We start from the raw sequence: 7,275 nt of genomic DNA on the forward strand, positions 1-7,275 counted from the left end.
AAACAACTCTTATTAGAAGTTATGTGCATAAAACTATTTTGAAAAAGAAATTTATAGCTGAAACCAAATTGCCGAAAGTATTTTACATTCACATTAAGATGCAAGACATTTACATTCATTCAAGTTAACCTGCCATTCCAAATGCATTACCTAGCTAACTTCAAATCATCTTGTATGAAAATATGTTGCATAACAAAAGAAAAGAAAATGATAGATTCTTTGAACATGACCAAAAAAATATCATATAAATCGTAAAACGCAGACATTGGCCTCCCCCTACAAACGTGGCAGTAGCTCCATTTTTTGCAGCTCATATCTACCCATTCAGCTCATCAGACTCACACTTTGCTCAACCCTTCTTGCACAACCATCTCCTTCAGCTCTGCCTCAAGCCATATAGCTCGTCAATACGGCACTTAGTCTGCAGCTGCAATATAATTCTCAGCTCAAACCATTCAATCTCACACTCAACAACAACCACCACAACTGATTTCATGGCCTCAATATCTTCATTAACATGACTTCAATTTCAAAACTCCTGCTGCAATACTTAATACCACAACATCTTCCTGTAGCCTTTAATAACTTCCCAGCAAACCATCCAATTCATCTCACCAACAACACCTCAGTTTCTCCGGAAGTAAATATAAACCACTTAACCAAAATCCAATCTAAACACATCAGCTTCTTCTGCAATTCAGATCCCCGTCAGCTCACGGAAACAACTCATCTTCTTAACTAGGGTTAAGAGCTAATTCAGCATATGCAGACTAAGTGCCGAATTGCAGATGGAAGTTATCTTCACCAAGTTATGCCAAAGAAATTATATTAGCGACATATAATGGATTTATATGATCTTTAAATCAAACATCAGCTTGCATGATTATAGAATCCAAGTTAATAACCGCTACAAACAATCATAATTGCTGAAAACCAAAGCATGTATAAGTGCACAAATGGTCTTAGACTATTCTAATAGATGAAAAAGAAAAGAAAAAGGTAAGCATATGCAGGTGGGAATGCTACCCGAGCTTAAAAACATGAAATCAAGGCATCATGAACTAAATATCTTGGAAAATCATAATTCATGTAGTTATCTTCCGACACAAAGTTGGTACCAAATTTACCTATTTTCTTTAAATAGCTTGGATGTGCATAGTATATATAATAGACAGAAGTGCTGAAAAGTGCAACGTGCTTTAAATAGACACAATGCTTTAAATCATCTATCCACATGATTAACATGAAAAAAATCCTACTTAAAATGAAACACATGATACATTATGTTAACCCTATCAGGTGTCTTCTATAGTCATACAGATCAGAACCGTCACTTAAATTTAAGATTCAGGTAACAAAGAAGGAGATGTAGGTACAGTTCCTGCACCACTTGATGTCTTTCAGATACTTCATCGCACCTTCGTCGACGTGCTCTGTGATCTACATTCCAGAAAGAGTAAATTAAACAAACAGTTCTGGAATTTTATTCCAACTAGGAGAAAAGTGTCTAATCATATCACTTACCTCCTCCATCAAACTTCATTTGTCTTCATAGCATTGAGCCAAAAATCGGGGACACCCTTCTCTACTGAAAGTACACAATCTAGTTAAGATAATCCAAACACTGTTTCAAAATGGAAAAACTTGAACAAAGATTTAGTATATCTTATACCTTCTGTATCTTTATCTGCTTCTTTGTCAGCCTCAACCTCTTTTGTAACTCCGTTGACTTCGACCACACCATTTACAATATCAAATCTCTGAAACCAAGTCAAAAAACACCACTTTCAGATCTCCAAGGTGTTGTCATTAGTTCACTTTCAAACTAAGACAATTAATGGAATCTAAACACCCAAGGAAAGCCCAAAAAAAAGCTTTTAAACCTACAAAGTTCTGTAAACCCAAAAACCTAATACCCATAATCAAATGTAATGTAAAGATTCACCCAAAAATTGAAATTCAAAGTAAAAGACCTATCGAGAAAGGGATGCTCACTAGCACTAGCATTTAATATGCTTGAACTGCTCCACCACTTTATACCAACACCATCTGAGACTGAAGCACCACCAGTAACCATTCGTATCTTCTCTTATCAATGAGCTCTTAACCCTTGTCAGATTCAACAACACCATCAATTCAGCATAATTTGGTGAGGATAACTTCAGTCTGCCACTGATGGACTTGTACCACAAACCCCACAAACCCTCTATTCACGGCTTGCAATCCCAACACCTGCTACCACCATCCCACCAAGCACGATTCAAACAATCTTCTTCTCACTGAGAACATCACCACCAGTTCACGAATCAACATCACTCATGTTTAATCATCCATTGAAATAACATCTTCCATACCCTGTATTACCAAATCGAACCAACCATCTTCATAGCTTCTAAAACCCTTGACAAACAACCAACACCATAGAAACAAAGTCAAACCAGTCTGTTAAAGAGAACTAAATTAGAATTTGAATAAATAGAAACTCAACCCATAGAATTTCAACACGAAATCGAAACAAAATCAATATACAATTTACAGAAAACCTAAAAAAATCTGAAATCAACAAAACCCTAATTTTTCAAATCTGAGATATAGAAGTATGATAAAACGAAATTTCTCCATGAAATACAAAAATCGGTAAGTTACAAACCATAAAACAAGAAGAAAAGAAGAAAATGGTTCAGGAAGATCAATCGTACCTCTTTTGTACAAGAAATCAACAGCGAAAGGTGACGTTACTGAAAATTACCCGATATTCATCAGCACCACATTTCTTTCGGATTCAAACAAAGTCCCAACATCAAACCATTCCATCTAACCAGCAACACCCAACTCAAATCAGGTTCGAGATTCTTCCAAGCTTGAGCTTCAATTCCCAGCTGCAATTTGATTCACCAATATCCTAATTTCTTCACATATAACAACCACCAATCATATCTTGATTTCTCAGTTCAATCTTCCCAACCAAAAAATCCGTGAAAACCCATCTCGTAAGTTCAATCTCCCTTCAATGCTCCCACTTATCCATTAATTCAGCAACAAAAAGCTTCATTTCTTCGACCTAGTCTTCTCGCAAAGCAAACTTCGTACATCTTTGTTTCTTTCTAGACTTGGCCTCAGAGGTCTCTCTAAACCGAACAAGCACATCCAGATTTCATTTAAGTGAGAAATCGAAGAAGAATGAGACGTTAATGACAGAGATTTAATTATCTAGATTCCACCGCACCACTAGGTTTTTCTTCATTTTTCCGGCTAGAAGCTGTATTTAAATCTTTAAGATTGAGATTCAGGGTCGATTAGAGTTTCAGAAACGGTTTGGGGGTAAATATAATTGAATGAATGAGTAGAGAAACTGGAGATTTTAGGTTATGAAATTGGATTTTATGAGAGTGATTTAGCCTTAGAAGATGAAAGTTTAGAGTGGGAAAGGAGAAATTAGGGTTTGCAGAGAGAGATGCAGGTAAGAGGCGGAGAATGAGTAGAGGTTTTCTCTCCCTTCTTTAGTTTAGATAACTCAAAATACTCTGGACCGTAGATAAGGAGCATACGGATTGCATAAATTATGGGACGGTATAGATTAATTTTAAGATGCTCATACGGATTGAGAAACTTGTGTGTTTCTCTTTGTGCTAGTTTAAACTCGTGTATTCGGTTTAATTATCAACTTTCGATATGCATAAAAATCGAAAAAAAATATTAATAAATTTAGGACATTGTTATCGACATTCTGATATAAAAAAATACAAAATATATAAGAATGAGCTGAAAACTAGAAGTGAATTTGATAAGTGGTGTGTTCTTTGTGCTTTTGTGCTTGATCGTTGTGGCTCTGGATAGAATTTAGCGACAGTTACATAGGTCAGAAGTAATTTCGACTTGTCATACAGGTCATGAAGTAAAAACAACGAATCCATCCATTTACAGGTAAGATTCCTTATACAAACCCTATTTTTGCATATTAGATGCAAACCAGGCTCCGAGATCGAAACCTGGTCGTGAGTGGGCTACTCTAAGTCAAAAACTTGGTAAGAACGACGAATCCATCCAATTACAGGTAAGATTCCTTCGGAATATTCTACGAAACCTTATACAAACCCTATTTCTGCATATTAGATGCAAACCAGGCTCCGAGATCGAAACCTGGCCGCGAGTGGGCTACTCTAAGTCAGAAACTTGGTAAGAACGACAAATCCATCCATTTACAGGTAAGATTCCTTGGGAGTATTCTACGAAACCTTAAACAAACCCTATTTCTCCATATTGTATGCAAACCAGGCTCCGAGATCGAAATCTGGCCGGGAGTGGACTAATATAAGTCAGAAACTTGGTAAGAACGACGAATCCATCAATTTACAGGTAAGATTCCTTCGGAATATTCTACGAAACCTTATACAAACCCTATTTCTGCATATTAGATGCAAACCAGGCTCCGAGATCGAAACCTGGCCGTGAGTTGACTACTCTAAGTCAGAAACTTGGTAAGAACGACGAATCCATCCATTTACAGGTAAGATTCCTTCGGAATATTCTAAGAAACCTTAAACAAACCCTATTTCTGCATATTGTATGCAAACCAGGCTCCGAGATAGAAATCTGGCCGGGAGTGGACTACTATAAGTCAAAAACTTGGTAAGAACGACGAATCCATCCATTTACAGGTAAGATTCCTTCGGAATATTCTACGAAACCTTAAACAAACCCTATTTATGCATATTAGACGCAAACCAGGCTCCAAGATCGAAACCTGGCCGCGAGTGGACTACTAAGTCAGAAACTTGGTAAGAACGACGAATCCATCGATCTACAGGTAAGATTCAATCGGAATATTCTACGAAACCTGAAACAAACCCTATTTCTGCATATTGTATGCATACCAGGATCCGAGATCGAAACCTGACCGTGAGTTGACTACTATAAGTCAGAAACCTGGTAAGAACGACGAATCCATCTATTTACAGGTAAGATTCATTCGGCATATTCTACGAAACCTTAAACAAACCGTATTTCTGCATATTGTATGCAAACTAGACTCTGAGATCGAAACCTAGCCGGGAGTTGACTACTATAAGTCAGAAACTTGGTAAGAACGACGAATTCATCCATTTACAGATAATATTCCTTCGGAATATTCTACGAAACCTTAAACAAACCATATTTCTGCATATTGTATGCATACCAGGCTTCAAGATCGAAACCTGGCCGGGAGTGGACTACTCTAAGTCAGAAACTTGTTACGAACGACCAATTCATTTACAGGTAATATTCTTTCGGAATATTCTACGAAACCTTAAAAAAACCCTATTTATGAATATTGCATGCAAACCAAGCTCGAAGATCGAAACCTGGCTGCGAGTTGACTACTCTAAGTCAGAAACTTGGTAAGAACGACGAATCCATCAATTTACAGGTAAGATTCCTTCGGAATATTCTATGAAACCTTAAACAACCCCTATTTCTCCAAATTGTATGCAAACCAGGCTCCGAGATCGAAACCTGGCCGTGAGTGCACTACTCTAAGTCGGAAACTTGGTAAGAACGACGAATCCATCCATTTACAAGTAAGATTCCTTCAGAATATTTTGCGGCTTAGTCACCTGAGCATTTTTTTTGGACATTATATTTTGTTTCACAACTCTTATAAAGGGTTGTCTTAAAATTAGTATATTAAAGAACCACAAACTTGTCAGAACTTGTGATAATGTAGGAATGGTTAGTGGTGTAGACTTTCATGCAGGAGGCTGAGGATCAAATCCCCCCATCCTCATTTCTGCCAACGTTCTATATTTTTACTTCAGTTATGCATTTTTATTAAGAAAAAAACCAACCAAAACTTGTGAACGGTAAGGATGGTTGATGAGCTAGACTTCCATGCAGTAGATTCATGTTCGAATCTCCCTTCTAATCTCATTTTTTCCAACATTCTATATTTTTACTTCAACAATACTTATAAGTGTTGTTATACGTTTTTATTAAAAAAAAGAAAAAAAAACAGAACTTGTGAACTGTAAGGATGGTTGATGAGCCAGACTTCCATGCAGTAGGTTCATGTTCGAATCTCCCCTCTAACACTATTTTTCATCATCAGATTTTGGTGTTCTTCAACAACTCTTGTGAAAATTGTGATAGGCTTAGTCACTACCTTTATAGAACAGAGTTGTTATAGCTAAATGTCGTCACAACTTTTTTGCTTAAGGAGTTGTCGTTTGTTTTCTTAGCGCAACCCCTTGTTTCCTAAGGGTTGGCAGTGATGATATACGACAACTCTTCCTTTGAAACCAGTTATAAAACATATGACTTTCTACGATGTTTAGCGAAGAGTTGTAAATCTCCAGTTGTAGATGTATATTTTTCCCGTAGTGTAACTCTCAGGTTTTTTTTCTTGTTTGGTTTTTTTGAATCTTTAGTTCTTTTGTAACCTCAAATTAGGGTGAGCAAAAAGTCCGGAACCGAGGATTTCATCGGTATCCGTCCGCAAAATTACGAGTGAAACCCAATCCGCGAGGTCTATGGGCCGGACTCGGGTGAGATTTTCAAATCCGCACTTTCAGCGCTTTGGTTGCGGTTGGAATTTGAAATCCACGGATACCCGCACCATAGGACAGTAAGTAAAATTAATACTTTGGGAAGAATAAGTACATCAAAACTTCTTATTACGATGCTCGGGACAAGAGGAGCTTCGAAACTGAACCGGATTGCATCTCTTGTTAGTGTTGCTTCGAACTGGGCAGCTGGTGCTTTAAAAGGAATGACTATTGGATTAATTGTAGGTGTCTTAGGGAAGGCACATTATACCACAGAGATTTCTCGATCTCATATGAACCCACCTTGGTTTGCGTTAGTGCGTCCAAAAACAGGAACACCCATATATGCAGCCTTACTAGTAGTAACCTATGTTTCGCCTTTGTGGCTTTGTTCTCAATTTTGGATGTTTAATTGTAGGACTTGTTGTCGCATTTGATAGTCTATGTATGGTTGTTTGTTCTATTTCTTTTTTTCCTTTTTGGCTAAATTCGCCGTTAATCTGCATTCGGTGTGTATCATCCGCTATTCCGCAGACGGCAAATCCGCTGGTGAATGGGCAGGACACGGTTGGATTTTCCAAATCCGCAACTTTAACAGATTGGACGCGGGTGATCCCTAATCCGCATCCATCCTTCCGTTTCACACCCCTACTTCAAACCAAAATCAACCACCTAAAATAGACCAGGCTTGGTCTGGGTTAAAAACCACGCCATGGGTAGCCCAGTGTGTGGTTGAATTTGATAAAATCTCCGC

Source organism: Papaver somniferum, unplaced genomic scaffold (genome assembly GCF_003573695.1).
Source record: "Papaver somniferum cultivar HN1 unplaced genomic scaffold, ASM357369v1 unplaced-scaffold_3, whole genome shotgun sequence".
Classification (NCBI taxonomy): Eukaryota; Viridiplantae; Streptophyta; class Magnoliopsida; order Ranunculales; family Papaveraceae; genus Papaver; species Papaver somniferum.